We start from the raw sequence: 17,036 nt of genomic DNA, 5'->3' as shown, positions 1-17,036 counted from the left end.
ATTGTCTCCGAATCAGAATACCAGCCGTAATTTTCTGTACATTTCCAGATGATTCTACGTGTTGAAATGCCACTGTTCGTCACTACGTATCAGTTGATTGCTAGCACACCACGGCCCCCCTCTGCTTATTGTTGGTCGGATCTCTGCATGACGTGGTCAGAGACATCTCCTGCATGCATCTACAGGTGACTTAGAAATTGTGTGGTTGGACTGGCTACTCTGACCACAAAAACAAACACATTTCTGTTGTTCTGCTCTGATTAAAAGGATGGCAGCTCACTTCACATTATACAGGATCAATGTTGTACACATCAATTATTACATTTGCCCTCTCAGTCTACCAGAGTCAACACAAGTTCACTGACTTACTATATCTGAAATGGAATATTTTGCCAAAAGACTGAACAAACAAATTGGACCAGGAAGGGGATAAACAATATTCATCATTTAGACCAGTGGTTCCAAACCTTTTTCGGTTACTGTACCAACAACTGAATTTTGCTCTGACAGGAGTACCCCTGAAGTACCCCCTTGTGCATTTTACTAGTAAGTCCATAGTCTCATCTGGTAAATTGAATTGATTGGAGATGATTGGGAAAGGCTCACACCCATCTATATAAGGTCCCACAGTTGACAGTGCATGTCAGAGCAAAAACCAAGCCATGAGGTCGAAGGAATTGTCCGTAGAGCTCTGAGACAGGACTGTGTTGAGGCACAGATCTGGGGAAGGGTACCAAACAATTTCTGCAGCATTGAAGGTCCCCAAGAACACAGTGGCCTCCATCATTCTTAAATGGAAGAAGTTTGGAACCACCAAGACTCTTCCTAGAGCTGGCCGCCTGGCCAAACAGACTAATCAAGGGAGAAGGGCCTTGGTCAGGGAGGTGACCAAGAACCCGATGGTAACTCTGACAAAGCTTCAGTTCTTCTGTGGAGATTGGAGAACCTTCAAGAAGGACAACCACCTCTGCAGTACTCCACCAATCAGGCCTTTATGGTAGAGTGGCCAGACAGAGGCCACTCCTCAGTAAAAGGCACATGACAGCCTGCTTGGAGTTTGCCAAAAGGCACCTAGAGAACTCAGACCATGAGAAACAAGATTCTCTGGTCTGACGAAACCAAGATTGAACTTTTTGGCCTGAATGCCAAGCATCACGTCTGGACGAAACCTGGCACCATCCCTACAGTGAAGCATGGTGGTGGCGGCATCATGCTATTGGGGTGATTTTCAGCAGCAGCAACTGGAGACGAGTCATGATCGAGGGAAAGACGAACGGAGCAAAGTACTTCTCCGGAGCGTTCAGGATCTCAGACTGGGGCGAAGGTTCACCTTCCAACAGGATAACGACACTAAGCACACCACCAAAACAACGCAAGTCTCTGAATGTCCTTGAGTGGACCAGCAGGAGCCTGGACTTGAACCCTGATCTAAAATCTCTGGAGAGACTTGAAAATAGCCATGCAGCGGTGCTCCCCCTCCAACCTGACAGAGCTTGAGAGAATCTGCAGAGAAGAATGGAAGAAATTCCCACAAAAAGGTGTGCCAAGCTTCTAGCATCACACCCAAGAAAACGTAAGGCTTTAATCACTGCCAAAGGTGCTTCAACAAAGTACTGAGTAAAGGGTCTGAATAGTTAAATAAAATAAAAACGGTTTTGCTTTGTCATTATGGGGAATTGTGTGTAGATTGAGGAGGAAAAAACTGTTTAATCAATTTTAGACTAGGGCTGTAGTAACGTAACAAAATGTGGAAAAAGTCAAGGGGTCTGAATACTTTCCGAATGCACTGTATGTGGTGTGTAGACCAATACAAGTTTCCATGTAAAGTCCAGAGATTAAAGGGATCTCATACTGTGTAGTTATTTATTTATGAACATACATATTTATGAACATACTAATGAGATACAACAAACACTTTGCTAATTACATTGGTGAAGGCTTTCAAACGTTGCCTCCTCTCAATATTCTAGGCAGATGAATAAGTATAAAAGCTCATTTAAATGTTTTTATTGTAAAGTTTAACCTTGATATTAATAATGATTTAATCTGTAAAATATGTATTTTCTCATATGTTTGTAGTTATAAACTGAGGGTGAGGGTATGAGTTGGGTTTCATCTACTGTAAGATGTTACGAACGACAACAGGTTGTCATAATAGTCCTTAAGCAATATCTCTCACGCTGTTCATTTTCTGTTTGTTTACAAAAGAGCCTTAATGAAAACAAATAAGCAATCTTCTCTTTACACGGTATATTCCTCTTTCTACACTACGATGCCTGATGCCTGACGCCTGATGCCTGACGCCTGCGATGCTTTACTTATTACTGCCACCTATTGGATGAATTTTCAAGTGTTTATAATCAACCATTTGATTCGGCAATGTCATTCACCTTTGTTTCTGTCAAACCACTTCTGCCCAAACAACCAGCCTGGTTGTTCTCTATGGGCCCTGGTCAAAAATGCTGAATTATACCCTATTACTCCTGAGGACAGTTCTGTTAATTATCATCTTAATGTTAGATGGTAGCTTGAAGAGGGCACTGGCCATCCACTAGTAATTCATGCTATGGTAGCTTCATTTGAAGACACCTCCTTATAGAATACCACAGTATGAGTCATAATACCCATAAAACCGAGCAGTCAAACAGGGAAATGCTTTCATTTGTTTTCCCACCATTCATTTTTCCCATAGGGGATTTTAGAAAGACTTAAAATAAGGGTTGTTTCGTGACGTTTTGATATCCGTGTAAATCTCTCTAAGAAAAGGGGACTTTTATCAATATATTTGCCTGTATTTACCCCCCCCCCAAAATGAAATGCCAAATTGCTGTTCATAACGAATTAAAAATGCCATGATGATCTGCCAAATTGAGGCAAAGGTAAGACTCTCTGGATTAACTATCAGCTAACTGTTAGCTAAATGTAGTCATGAATGAATTGGCCACTTTTTACAGAGGTATATTTATTGAACCTGAAAAGATTTTGTTATGGAGCCACGACAGATTTGGCCCTTCTTACTAAATTGCCGCTGACGGTATTACCTTAGATGTATCCTCTCCAAGCTGACGTCAGCCAGGTCGTCATTGGCCCATTTGTATATGACCCTGTGCTTCTAGAACTTAGCGTTGTCCGACAGCCTGTCCACCTTGTGGATAAACACCTCAAAGATGATGTCTGGGTTGACCTTGTAGGCCCTGGTTATTGTGAGGTGGAGCCGACTCAGTGCCTCCTCATCCGAGAGACAGACAAGGACAGGAAACAAAAGTATGTTTTATTTAATTGATTTAATGTGTACAAATGCAGCTAAAAACCTAATTGCAGTAGCACCTACAGGAAAACACGTAAAGCAATAAAGTGAGATACAAAAAAATGTAACTCATAAAGAGAGTTGAATCAGGAATGTAAGGTCCATCACGGTCTGAGTGGTGGAGGGAGGTTCTCACTGGTTTCATACAGCAAGTTAGCTACCTTCTGTTAAAACAGTAGAATAGCATCTAACGCTTTCTGTGCACAACCTGAGTGTAATTAATGCATTTAAATCAAATCAAATCAAATGTTATTAGTCACATACACATGGTCAGCAGATGTTAATGCGAGTGTAGCGAAATGCTTGTGCTTCTAGTTCCGACAATGCATTTATAGTGCCTTATATGGTTACTATTACACTCACAGTAGTCTCTCGTGTCTATCCTTCTAAATTTAGTTTTGTTGACAACGTGAGCGATGTCTGTGCATCCGAAGCTAAATATAGACATGCTTTAAACATTTATAATATCGTTGTATAAAAATCCACAAATCCCTTTTGATGCATTCACAATAGATAACACCATGGACTTAGTGATCTGGACCAAACTCTTCTGTAGCACATAGATGGTTCAAAGACAGCAAAGTCACCAAAAGGAATTGCTGATTGCTGATTGAAGCACCTCACAGTGAGACTCATCAAAGAGGAGTGGAACACATCTAACAACTTTGCTTTTCTACTTTCACTGTACAATAGACAGTTGTGAGAAATTCTTTGAATGTATTTGAACTGAACTGAACTTTATCAATCCCAGAAAGAATCTTGCAACCTAGAATTCTTCAACCAGGTTTTCTGGAAAACCAAGGAGTTTTCAGAAAGTTTTGGGAACTTTGCAACCCTAGCACGGACACCACAGTTTCCATGTAGTCCCCTGTGAGTTGATGATGAAGATGAGGGCCCCTGTTCCTCGGAGATCATCTTGAAAATTCTAATTTTTTGCATAGTCAACTTACACACAGCTCTGACACACACACTTACCCCACCAGACATTCCACCAGGGGTCTTTTCACAGTCCCCAAATCCAGAACAAATTCAAGAAGCCATACAGTATTATCTAGAGACATTATTGCATGGAACTCATATCGCTCAAATGAACAGTAAACCTGTTTTTTTTAACTGATAAAGCATCACCTCACAGCACAATGCCTCTCCCCAAATGTTTTTCTTTTTTGGTGTTGTTTTTTTGTAGTTTTTAACCCATTTTTCTCCCCAATTGGTAGTTTCAGTCTTGTCTCATCGCTGCAACTCCCGTACGGACTCACTAGAGGCGAAGTTTGAGAGCCATGCATCCTCTGAAATACGACCCTGCCAAGCCACACTGATTCTTGACACTGCCCGCAGTAACCCAGAAGCTAACCACAACAATGTGTCGGAGGAAACACCGTCCAACTGGCGACACGAGTCAGCGTGCATGAGCTCGCCACAAGGAGTTGCTAGAGCACAATAGGACATCCCGTCCGGCCAAACCTTCCCCTAACCCGGACGGCGCTGGGCAAATTATGTGACGCCTCATGGGTCTCCCAGTCGCGGCCGGCTGAGACACAGCCCGGGATCGAACCTGGGTCTGTAGTGACGCCTCTAGCACTGCGATGCAGTGCCTTAGACCGCTGCCCCAAACGAGAGGCCGCCTCTCGCCTATTTGACCTAGATATTTTGTGTGTATGTATTGATATGTAGACTGTGTGCTGTTTCTTTATTTATGTTGTTCTTTCCTTGAGCTGTTCTTGACTATTAATGTTCTGTATTATGTCATGTTTCATGTTTTGTGTGGGCCCGAGGAAGAGTAAACACTAAATATTCATACATTTGTTGTATAAAAATGCATAAATGCCTTTTGATGCATTCACAATAGATAACACCACGGACTCAGAAGATATCTGGCCCGAGCTCTTCTATAGCACATAGATGGTTCAAAGACAGCAAAGTCACCAAAAGGAATTGCTGATTGCTGATTGAAGCGCCTCACAGCGATACTCATCAAAGAGGAGTGGAACACATCTAACAACTTTTAGTTTCTATCACAAACCAAAGACACTTTGCTTTTCTACTTTCACTGTACAATAGACAGTTGTGAGAAATTCTTTGAATGTATTTGAACTGAACTGAACTTTATCAATCCCTGAAAGAATCCTGCAACCTGGAATTCTTCAACCAGGTTTTCTGGAAAACCAAGACGTTTTCAGAAAATGTTGGGAACTTTGCAACCCTAGCACGGACACCACAGTTTCTATATAGTTACCTGTGAGTTGATGATGATGATGAGGGCTCCTGTTCCTCTGAGATACTCTCGTAGTCGAAGGTCAGGTCGAAAGGTCGAAGAAGTCGATCTGTCCGGTTATGTCCCAGATCTGGAAGCTGACAAAGGAACTGTTGGACAGGTCCTACCTGCAGAGCTTGTTGGTTCTCACATAGGGGACATAATGTAGAAAATCACCTTAGTTAAAATAAGATTTGATTGTCTGTTTTATTTGCATTGCAGCATGGAAAACTCCTTACAAGACAAAATCATGGGTACGTCCAACCTTCTGCACCTCAGACCCATCAGGAGGATCCTGGGCTTCACCTCCCCACTGAGAGGGTCACTAATACCACCTGGGGGTGGAGAGAGACATGTATTTGGGGGCAGACAGACTGATCAATAAGATCAGTTTTTTCCGAACTCCAGTCCTCGAGTACCCCCAACAGTACACATTTTTGTTGTAGTCCCAGACAAACTCAGAGCAAACAGTGCCTTCTCTGGCCCTGGCGCTAAACTGGCCTAATAACATGCTTCCTCTGACCTTGATAGCTCCCTACTGAGGGAGGAATTACATTTATATTTTGACATTTGTCATGTAGCAGACACTGTTAACCAAAACGACTTCCAGGAGCAATTAGGGTTAAGTGCCTTGGTCGAGGGACTGTCTAGATCCCTGCTGTTTGTTGAGGTTTCCATCTTCCCTGCGACCTGCACTGTCTGGATCTGCAAGGAGTAACAGCGTAGACTACGTTGCTACCATGACAAAGATCAAAGCCGGTGGGAGTACCGTTGAACATGATAGGAACATACAGTACCATGAAAAAGTATTTGCCCCCTTTCTGATTTTCTCTATTTTTGCATATTTTTTATACTGAATGTTATCAACCAAAACATAATATTAGATAAAGGGAACCTGTGTTTTCAAATGACACAAACAATGGATACTTATTTTCTTTATTTAATTAACAGAGTTATGCAAAACTCAATTCTCCTGTGTGAAAAAGTAATTTCCCCCTTATGCTAAAGGTTGTGCCGCCTTTAGCTGAAATGACTGCAACCAAATACTTCCTGTAGTTGTTGATCAGTCTCTCACATCTCTGTGGAGGAATTTTGGCCCACTCAATCAAACTGTCCACTTAGGAAGCAACACTGATTGACAATAAATTTCATTTGCTGTTGTGCAAATGGAATAGACAACAGGTGGAAATTATAGGCAATTAGCAAGACACTACCAATAAAGGAGTGGTTCTGCAGGTGGTGACCACAGACCACTTCTCAGTTCCTATGCTTCCTGGCTGATGTTTTGGTCACTTTTGAATGCTGCCGGTGCTTTTACTCTAGTGGTAGCATGAGACGGAGTCTACAACCCACACAAGTGGCTCAGGTAGTGCAGCTCATCCAGGATGGAACATCAATGCGAGCTGTTGCAAGAAGGTTTGCTGTGTCTGTCAGCGTAGTGTCCAGAGCATGGAGGCGCTACCAGGACACAGGCCAGTACATCAGGAGACGTGGAGGAGGCCGTAGGAGGGCAACAACCCAGCAGCAGGACCGCTACCTCCGCCTTTGTGCAAGGAGGAGAAGGAGGAGCACTATCAGAGCCCTGCAAAATGACCTCCAGCAGGCCACAAATGTGCATGTGTCTGCTCAAACGGTCAGAAACAGACTCCATGAGGGTGGTATGAGGGCCCGACGTCCACAGGTGGGGGTTGTGCTTACAGCCCAACACCGTGCAGGACATTTGGCATTTGCCAGATAACACCAAGATTGGCAAATTCGCCACTGGCGCCCTGTGCTCTTCACAGATGAAAGCAGGTTCACACTGAGCACATGTGACACGTCTGGAGACGCCGTGGAGAACGTTCTGCTGCCTGCAACATCCTCCAGCATGACCGGTTTGGCGGTGGGTCAGTCATGGTGTGGGGTGGCATTTCTTTGGGGGGCCGCACAACCCTCCATGTGCCCGCCAGAGGTAGCCTGACTGCCATTAGGTACCGAGATGAGATCCTCAGACCCCTTGTGAGACCATATGCTGGTACGGTTGGCCCTGGGTTCCTCCTAATGCAAGACAATGCTAGACCTCATGTGGCTGGAATGTGTCAGCAGTTCCTGCAAGAGGAAGGCATTGATCCTATGGACTGGCCCGCCCGTTCCTCAGACCTGAATCCAATTGAGCACATCATGTCTCACTCCATCCACCAACGTCACGTTGCACCACAGACTGTCCAGGAGTTGGCGGATGCTTTAGTCCAGGTCTGGGAGGAGATCCCTCAGGAGACCATTCGCCACCTCATCAGGAGCATGCCCAGGCGTTGTAGGGAGGTCATACAGGCACGTGGAGGCCACACACACTACTGAGCCTCATTTTTACTTGTTTTAAGGACATTACATCAAAGTTGGATCAGCCTGTAGTGTGGTTTTCCACTTTAATTTTAAGTGTGACTCCAAATCCAGACCTCCATGGGTTGATAAATTTGATTTCCATTGATCATTTTTGTGTGATTTTGTTGTCAGCACATTTAACTATGTAAAGAAAAAAGTATTTAATAAGAATATTTCATTCATTCAGATCTAGAATGTGTTATTTTAGTGTTCCCTTTATTTTTTTGAGCAGTGTATGTTGCTTTTGAACCATTTTCATGCACACTTGATTGTTGATTGTGTGTTTTGGATCATTGTCTTTCTGCATGACCCAGCTGCACTTTAGCTCCAGCTCACAGACAGATGGCCTGATGTTCTCCTGTAGAATTCTCTGATACAGAGCAGAATTAATGAGCATACAGAGCAGAATTCATGGTTCCTTCTATAACTGGGCCACTCAAGCACAGTTAAAGACTTGTCCGAAGCCACTCCTGTGTTGTACTGTTGGAAGGTGAACCTTCGCCCCAGTCTGAGGTCCTGAGCACTATGGAGCAGGTTTTCATCAAGGATCTCTCTGTACTTTGCTCTGTTCATTGTTCCCTCAATCCTGACTAGTCTCCCAGTCCCTGCCGCTGAAAAACATCCCCACAGCATGAGGCTTCCACCACCATGCTTCACCGTAAAGATGGTACCTGGTTTCCTTCAGATGCGATGCATGGCATTCAGGCCAAATAGTTCAATCAGACGAGAGAATCTTGTTTCTCGTGGTCTGAAAGTCCTTTAAGTGCCTTCTGGCAAACTCCAAGCGGGCTGTCATGTGCCTTTAACTGGGGAGTGGGTTTCGTCTGGCCACTGTACCATAAAGGCCTGAATTGTGGAGTGCTGCAGTGATGGTTGTCATTCTGGAAGGTTCTCCATCTCCACATAGGAACTCTAGAACTCTGTCAAAATGACCATCGGGTTGTTGGTCACCTCCCTGACCAAGGCCCTTCTCCCCCAATTGCTCAGTTTGGCCAGGCGGCCATCTCGAGGAAGAGTCTTGATGTCTCCACCCGGCACAGCCAGAAGAGGACTGGCCACCCCTCATAGCCTGGTTCCTCTCTAGATTCCTTCATAGGTTCTGGCCTTCCTAGGGAGTTTTTGCTTCTCCACCTGCATTGCTCGCCGTTTGGGGTTTTAGGTTGGGTTTCTGTACAGCACTTTGAGATATCAGCTGATGTAAGGGCTTAATAAATCAATTTGATTTGGTTCCAAACTTCTTCCATTTAAGAATGATAGAGGCCACTGTGTTCTTGGGGACCTTTTGGGTACCTTTCCCCAGATCTGTGCCTCGACACAATCCTGTCTCTGAGTTCTGTGGACAATTCCTTCAACCTCATGGCTTGGTTTTTGCTCTGACATGTACTGTCATCTGTGGGACCTTATATAGACAGGTGTGTGCCTTTCCAGATCATGTCCAATCAATTGACATTACCACAGGTGGACTCCAACCAAGTTGTAGAAACATCTCATGGATGATCAATGGAGACAGGAGGCACCTGAGCTCAATTTCCAGTCTCAAAGCAAAGGATCTAAATAGTTATGTAAAATAAGGTGTTTCTGTTTTTTCAAAAAACCTGTTTTCACTTTGTCATTATGGGGTATTGTGATGCCATTATGGGGTATTGTGATGCCATTATGGGGTATTGTGTGTAGATTGCTGAGGATTTTATTTTATTTAATCCATGATAGAATAAGGCTGTAACGTAACAAAATATTCTACAATGTAGAAAATAGTAAAAAATAAAGAAAAACCCTACAGACACAGTATATTTTACATGAGTTATCTTTTGTTTGTTTTTAGTCCCATCCTTCAGCTCCCCTCAACTCCTCACATCCATCTCTGAACACCATCCAGTCCCACCCTTCAGCTCCACTCAACTCCTCACATCTATCTCTGAACACCATCCAGTCCCACCCTACAGCTCCACTCAACTCCTCACATCTATCTCTGAACACCATCCAGTCCCATCCTTCAGCTCCCCTCAACTCCTCACATCCATCTCTGAACACCATCCAGTCCCACCCTTCAGCTCCACTCAACTCCTCACATCTATCTCTGAACACCATCCAGTCCTATCCTTCAGCTCCATTCAACTCCTCACATCTATCTCTGAACATCATCCAGTCCCACCCTTCAGCTCCCCTCAACTCCTCACATCTATCCCTGAACACCATCCAGTCCCACCCTTCAGCTCCCCTCAACTCCTCACATCTATCTCTGAACATCATCCAGTCCCACCCTTCAGCTCCCCTCAACTCCTCACATCTATCCCTGAACACCATCCAGTCCCATCCTTCAGCTCCACTCAACTCCTCACATCTATCTCTGAACACCATCCAGTCCCACCCTTCAGCTCCACTCAACTCCTCACATCAATCTCTGAACACCATCCAGTCCCACCCTTCAGCTCCCCTCAACTCCTCACATCAATCTCTGAACACCATCCTGTCCCACCCTTCAGCTCCCCTCAACTCCTCACATCTATCTCTGAACACCATGCAGTTTTGATTTCTATTTACCATATATTTTTCAACTGTGCTGTGGTGTTTCTCATAGTTTCTACAGATGGTAAATGAAAGAAACATATTTGCTAAGAGTATTATTTTATTATTGATCTATTGACTATGACTTTTCAAATCGCCCAGCAGTGCTATTTGCAGAGTTAGCTCCAGGTAAATGTTGCAATTCTTCAGCCCTTCCTAAATTGGGACAGTACCAAAACAAATGACATAATGATTCTGTCACTTTGCAGCAAATTCTTCAGAGCTGGGATTGTTGTATCCCCCATATAAACTCAGTAAAAAAAGAAACGTCATCTCACTGTCAACTGCGTTTATTTTCAACAAACTTAACATGTGTAAATATTTATACTGTATGGACATAAGATTCAACAACTGAGACATAAACTGAACAGGTTCCACAGACATGTCACTAACAGAAATGGAATAATGTGTCCCTGAACAAATGTGGGGTCAAAATCAAAAGTAACAGTCAGTATGTGGTGTAGCCACCAGCTGCATTAAGTACTGCAGTGCATCTCCTCCTCATAGACTGCACCAGATTTGCCAGTTCTGCTGTGCCAGTTCTGCTGTGAGATGTTACCCCACTCTTCCAACAAGTCACCTGCAAGATTCTGGACATTTCTGGGGGGAATGGCCCTAGCCCTCACCCACCGATGCAACAGGTCCCAGATGTGCTCAATGGGATTGAGGTCCTTGCTCTTCGACTGGCCATTCCTGTTTTGCAGGAAATCACGCATAGAACAAGCAGTACGGCTGGTGGCATTGTCTTTCTGGAGGGTCATATCAGGACGAGCCTGCAGGAAGGGCACCACATGAGGGAGGAGGATGTCTTCCATGTAACGCACAGCGTTGAGATTGCCTGTGTCATGACGTGGCCCTCTTCGGGTATAGCGAGTGGCTTCCCCCTCTCTCCTTCCAACACCCAGGTTCTGTTATCACAGGTCGTAAATTCCTGGAGGAGACTCTCAGAAAGAGACAGAGGGAACAAAGGAACTTCTACATCACAGAACTTGAGAACTGAACAATATCCATGTTTTGGAGAATGTGTAAACGGTCGCTGGAGAAGCCAGCTAAGACCAGGTCCGGTTTGTTTCATGTTTGTGACCTCATGAAAGACAACACAGTCACATTACCATAACTCTGTTTATACAGGAGCCTCCGTTATGAGGTTTGCATCTAATTATTGTATAAAAGGAATGAGTAAAGATGAAACTATTTGTGAAATTATGTAATTATTATGTGATTTGAAACTGTTAATGTGAGAGAATTGTACTCCCTTTAAAGTTTAACTAAGTCATTGTCCCGCCTCCATGAGCACCCAACATGATCTGGCTCATGGGACAGCCCTTTTCTACTGTTAGGAATAAAACCCCACCTGAAGAAATCCTCTTGAGACCACGCGTACCTCGGTCAGCTGAGGGGGCGAAGGTTGAGCAGAGACAACAAAAACCTCAGTGTAAGCTAAGGTTGTAATGGTTGTTGAATTCCTAACCATACCACGTGGAGCATTGGCTACAGGGTTGGAAATGGTTCAACTCTAAGACTATCGATTCCAACAGAATAAGAGCAAATCTTTGATACTAATTACTAGTCTGCAGCTAGAAATTATGTCAACCTGACATGCGAAGGCCAACAACCGCCAAAACAACTATTCTATAAGAACCTTTCTGAATGGTACTCTGAAGTATCCATTCTAACCACGAAACACTCCAGGGAAGCAGAGAGACCCAGACGATTCCAACAGAAATCATGACGACACTGAGCGTAAATATATATATTGATTGCAATTATTTCCGAATGCGTGAGCGTTCATGTGCAAAGGATTAGCATTCCAATTAATATAATTATCAACTGTGTAGTGTCTCTTTGTTGTCTTTCCCGCTCTTCTCAGTGTCCACCCACTTCCCTTTGTCCGCCAAGCCGTCAAATCAGCTTAGCCCACTAGGGAACCTCATTTCCTTGTAACCATATCTACTGTTTGTTTGTTTATGCATTTCTGCGATTATTTAGTTAGTTAGTAAATAAATTATTAAGACAATAGATGTATGAATGAGTCATAGTAAAGGCTGGGTTCGGGCAGATAACCAACCATTTACGACATTTGGAATGAGACTAACGCGAGGTAAATAATATTTCATTAATTAGAAGACTAATTGATCAGATATTAAAATATCTGAAGAGTTATATTAGGAAAATTATAACTTTGTAATCTGAAGATTTTCCTTAGTGCCCCGACTCCCTAGTTAATTACATTTACATTATTAGTTTAATAATAATAATAATAATAATTACAGAGAATTGATTTGATAAAATAACAGTCTTCACTTTAATGATGCCAAAGACACGACACCTGCAATGACAACAAGCTCAGTCCGATGATGCAGTGACACACCGCCCCAGACCATGACGGATCCTCCACCTGCAAATTGATTCAGCTCCAGAGTACAGGCCTCGGAGCAACGCTCATTCTTTCGACGATAAACGAGAATCCGACCATCACCCCTGGTGAGACAAAACCACGACTCGTCAGTGAAGAGCACTTTTTGCCAGTCCTGTCTGGTCCAGCGATGGTGGGTTTGTGCCCATAGGCGACGTTGTTGACGGTGATTTCTGGTGAGGACCTGCCTTACAACAGGCCTACAAGTCGTCAGTCCAGGTTCTCTCAGCCTATAATGGACAGTCTGAGCACTGATGGAGGGATTGTGCGGATTGTGCGTTCCTGGTGTAACTCAGGAAGTTGTACCTGTCCTGCAGGTGTGATGTTCGGAAGTACCGATCCTGTGCAAGTGGAGTTACGCGTGGTCTGCCACTGCAAGGACGATCAGCTGTCCGTCCTGTCTCCCTGTAGCGCTGTCTTAGGTGTCTCAGTATGGACATTGCAATTTATTGCCCTGGCCACATCTGCAGTCCTCATGCCTCCTTGCAGCACGCCTAAGGCACGTTCATGCAGATGAGCAGGGACCCTGGGCATCTTTCTTTTGGTGTTTTTCAGAGTCAGTAGAAAGGCCTCTTTAGTGTCCTAACTTTTCATAACTGTGACCTTAATTGCCTACCGTCTGTAAGCTGTTAGTGTCTTAACTACCGTTCCACAGGTGCTTGTTCATTAATTGTTTATGGTTCATTAAACAAGCATGGGAAACGGTGTTCAAACCCTTTACAATGAAGATCTGTGAAGATATTTTGATTTTTACGAATTATCGTTGAAAGATAGGGTCCTGAAATTTTTTATTTTTTGCTGAGTTTATATTGGTTGCAAGAATGTTGTATCATTTAAATTGAAAAATACGGCGTCATTTTGTGTATCAGTTCATAAACCATGTGCCATGGAATTGGTACATCAAAAAACTATTTGCAATCTGTATGGCACAGCTGTCCATTTTTTGGTCCTTAAATATAAATGCTATACTTTTTATTAACAATGTTGGTCTTTAATGCAAGGCCGACAGACAAGTTCCTTACTTTCTCCCCCTTCCACTTGCCTCTTCCATTTTTGCAGTTTGTAATTTTGGATAGAGCATACATTTCCATATATTTTTGTTTGCTGCATGTGAGACAACTCCACCAGTCCAATTTATGATATCATTTCCAAACATATATTTTTTTAAATCCAAAAATAATGTTTTGTTTTATCAATTAGTATATTTGAGTTTAACTGCCATTTTTTTCAGTCTTTTCTTAAGTATTAAACTTAAATTGCAGCTAACTTTCTATGTCTTCCTTTAAAAATAGCAATATTTTGGAGACTATTTCATTTTCAAAAAATCAAAAGTGAGAGGTTGAAATTTGAATAAAGGGAAACACTAATCTGCTAGAGATCCCATTCAGATTCGGTCAGATGAAGCAGATGCTAAGCTACAGGACTGTTTTTCTAGCACAGACTGGAATATGTTCCGGTATTCTTCCAAAGGCAATGAGGAGTACACCACATCAGTCACTGGCTTCATCAATAAAGGCATCGATGACATCATCTCCACAGTGACCGTTTGTACATACCCCAACCAGAAGCCATGGATTACAGGCAACATCCGCACAGAGCTAAAGGAGCGGGACTCTAACCCGGAAGCTTATAAGAAATCCCGCTATGCCCTCCGATGAACCAAACAGTCAAAGCGTCAATACAAGACGAAGACTGAATCGTACTACACCGGCTCGGATGCTCGTCGGATGTGGCAGGGCTTTCAAACTATTACAGACTACAAAGGGAAGCACAGCCGCAAGCTGCCAGAGACACGAGCCTTCCAGACAAGATAAATTACTTATATGCTTGCTTCGAGGAAAGTAACGCTGAATCATGCATGAGAGCATCAGCTGTTCCCGGACAACTGCTACGCTCTCTGTAGCTGATGTGCGTAAGATGTTTAAACAGGTCAACATTCACAAGGTCGCAGGGTGAGACAGATTACCAGGACGTGTTCTACGAGCATGCGCTGACCAACTGGCAAGTGTCTTCACTGACATTTTCAACCTCTCCCTGTCTGTAATACCAACATGTTTCAAGCAGACCACCATAGTCCTTGTGCCCAAGAACACTAAGGTAACCTGCCTAAATGACTACCAACCCGTAGCACTCACTTCTGTAGCTAGGTAGTGCTTTGAAAGGCTGGTCATGGCTCACATCAACACCATTATCCCAGAAACCCTAGACCCACTCCAATTTGCATATCACCCCAACAGATCCACAGATGATGCAATCTCTATTGCACTCCACACTGCCCTTTCCAACCTGGACAAAAGTAACATCTATGTGAGAATTCTATTCATTGACGACAGCTCAGCGTTCAACACCATAGTGCCCTCAAAGCACTTCACTAAGCTAAGGATCCTGGACTTCCTGATGGGCAGCCCCAGGTGGTAACGGTAGGCAACACATCCGCCATGCTGATCCTTAACATGGGGGCCCCTCAGAGGTGTGTGCTCAGACCCCTCCTGTACACCCTGTTCACTCATGACTGTATGGCCAGGCACAACTTCAACAGCGTCATTAAGTTTGCCGATGACAACAGCTGTAAGCCTGATCACCGACAACAAAGAGACAACCTATAGGGAGGAGGCATGAGACCTGGCCGTGTGGTGCCAGGACAACAACCTCTCCCTCAACATGATCAAGACAAGGAGATGATTGTGGACTACAGAAAAATGAGGACGGAACATGCCCCCATTCTCATCGACGAGGCTGTAGTGAAGCAGGTTGAGAGCTTCAAGTTCCTTGGTGTCCACATCACCAACAAACATGGTCCAAGCACACCAAGACAGTTGTGATGAGCGCACGACAAAACCTATTCCCCCTCAGGAGACTGAAAAGATTTGGCATGGGTCCTCAGATCCTCAAAAGGTTCTACGGCTGCACCATCGAGAGCATCCTGACTGGTTGCATCACTGCCTGGTATGGCAACTGCTCGGCCTCCGACCGCAAGGCACAACAGAGGGTAGTGTGTGGGGCCTTGCTTCCTGCAATCCAGGACCTCTATACCACCCGGTGTCAGAGGAATGCCCTAAAAATTGTCAAAGACTCCAGCCACCTTAGTCATAGACTGTTCTCTCTGCTTGCACACAGCAAGAGGTACCGGAGCATCAAGTCTAGGTCCAAGAGTCCTCTAAACAGCTTCTACCCCAAAGCCATGAGACTCCTGAACATCTAATCAAATGGCTACCCAGACTATTTGCATTGCCCCCCACCCAACTATTTTACACTGCCGCTACTCTGTTAATTATCTATGCATAGTCACTTTAATAACTCTACCTATATGTACATATTACCTCAATTACCTCGAATTACCGGTGCCCCCGCAGATTGACTCTGTACCGGTACCCCCTGTAGGAGTCATCTTGAAGCCTACCATTGACTATGTACAGATCCAGTGTGTGACAGAAATGCAGGAGTTGTGACTCGTTTTTGTTGGTTGTTTTGTCGTAGTTGTGTCTAGCGGGCATGTTGGGGAGGAAATGCTGTCACCTCCAGTTGTGTGTTTGGACCCGTGTGCTGAGTGTGTCAGGTTCTTGTCCAGTTCTGGTGTTTAGGTCGTCATGGACTAGTACAACCTAGTCTGGAAATGACTGATCTCACCCTCTAGGATGAAAAATCTGTCTTCATTAAAGTATGGGGATTCTAGTGGGGGGATATAGGTAGTACACAGGAGGACATTGTTTTCTGTTGAGATAAGTTCCTTATTCATTTCTAGTCAGATGTAAAATGTTCCTGTTTTGGTTAATTTAATAGTGGGTTAGGTCTGCTCTATTCCAAATGAGCATACCCCCAGAGACGCTTCCCTCTTTCACACCTGGTAGTTTGGTGGGTGGGACTACCAGCTGTCTGTAACCTAGTGGGCAACCAGTGGATCCGTTTCCTTTATACCGTGTTTATTGTATTTCCAATTTCTTTGGTGTATCCCAGGATCAGATAGTACAAACTCTATGTTCCATAATATCTTGTTATTTGTGTGGTTAAGGGTCAGACCATTAGGTGTGAGTAGAGCATGCTGTGTACCTGGTGCATGGCTCTTAGGCTGCAGGATGGAGCTTGGGTTGGTGTAATAGTGGGGGTTGGGCTTGTTGCTCTGCTCACGGCCTGGG

General features: G+C 44.0%; 1 pseudogene; it reads right to left on the bottom strand.

Annotated features, from left to right (window-relative positions):
- Positions 1-1,208: 1,208 nt before the first annotated feature.
- LOC135527153 (uncharacterized) lies at positions 1,209-11,248 on the bottom strand (annotated as a pseudogene).
- Between the last annotated feature and the right edge of the window lie 5,788 nt (positions 11,249-17,036).

The sequence above is a fragment of the Oncorhynchus masou genome, chromosome 32 (assembly GCF_036934945.1).
Source record: "Oncorhynchus masou masou isolate Uvic2021 chromosome 32, UVic_Omas_1.1, whole genome shotgun sequence".
NCBI lineage: Eukaryota > Metazoa > Chordata > Actinopteri > Salmoniformes > Salmonidae > Oncorhynchus > Oncorhynchus masou.
Note: the sequence above shows the minus strand (reverse complement) of the source record. Positions and strands in the feature narration are given on the sequence as shown.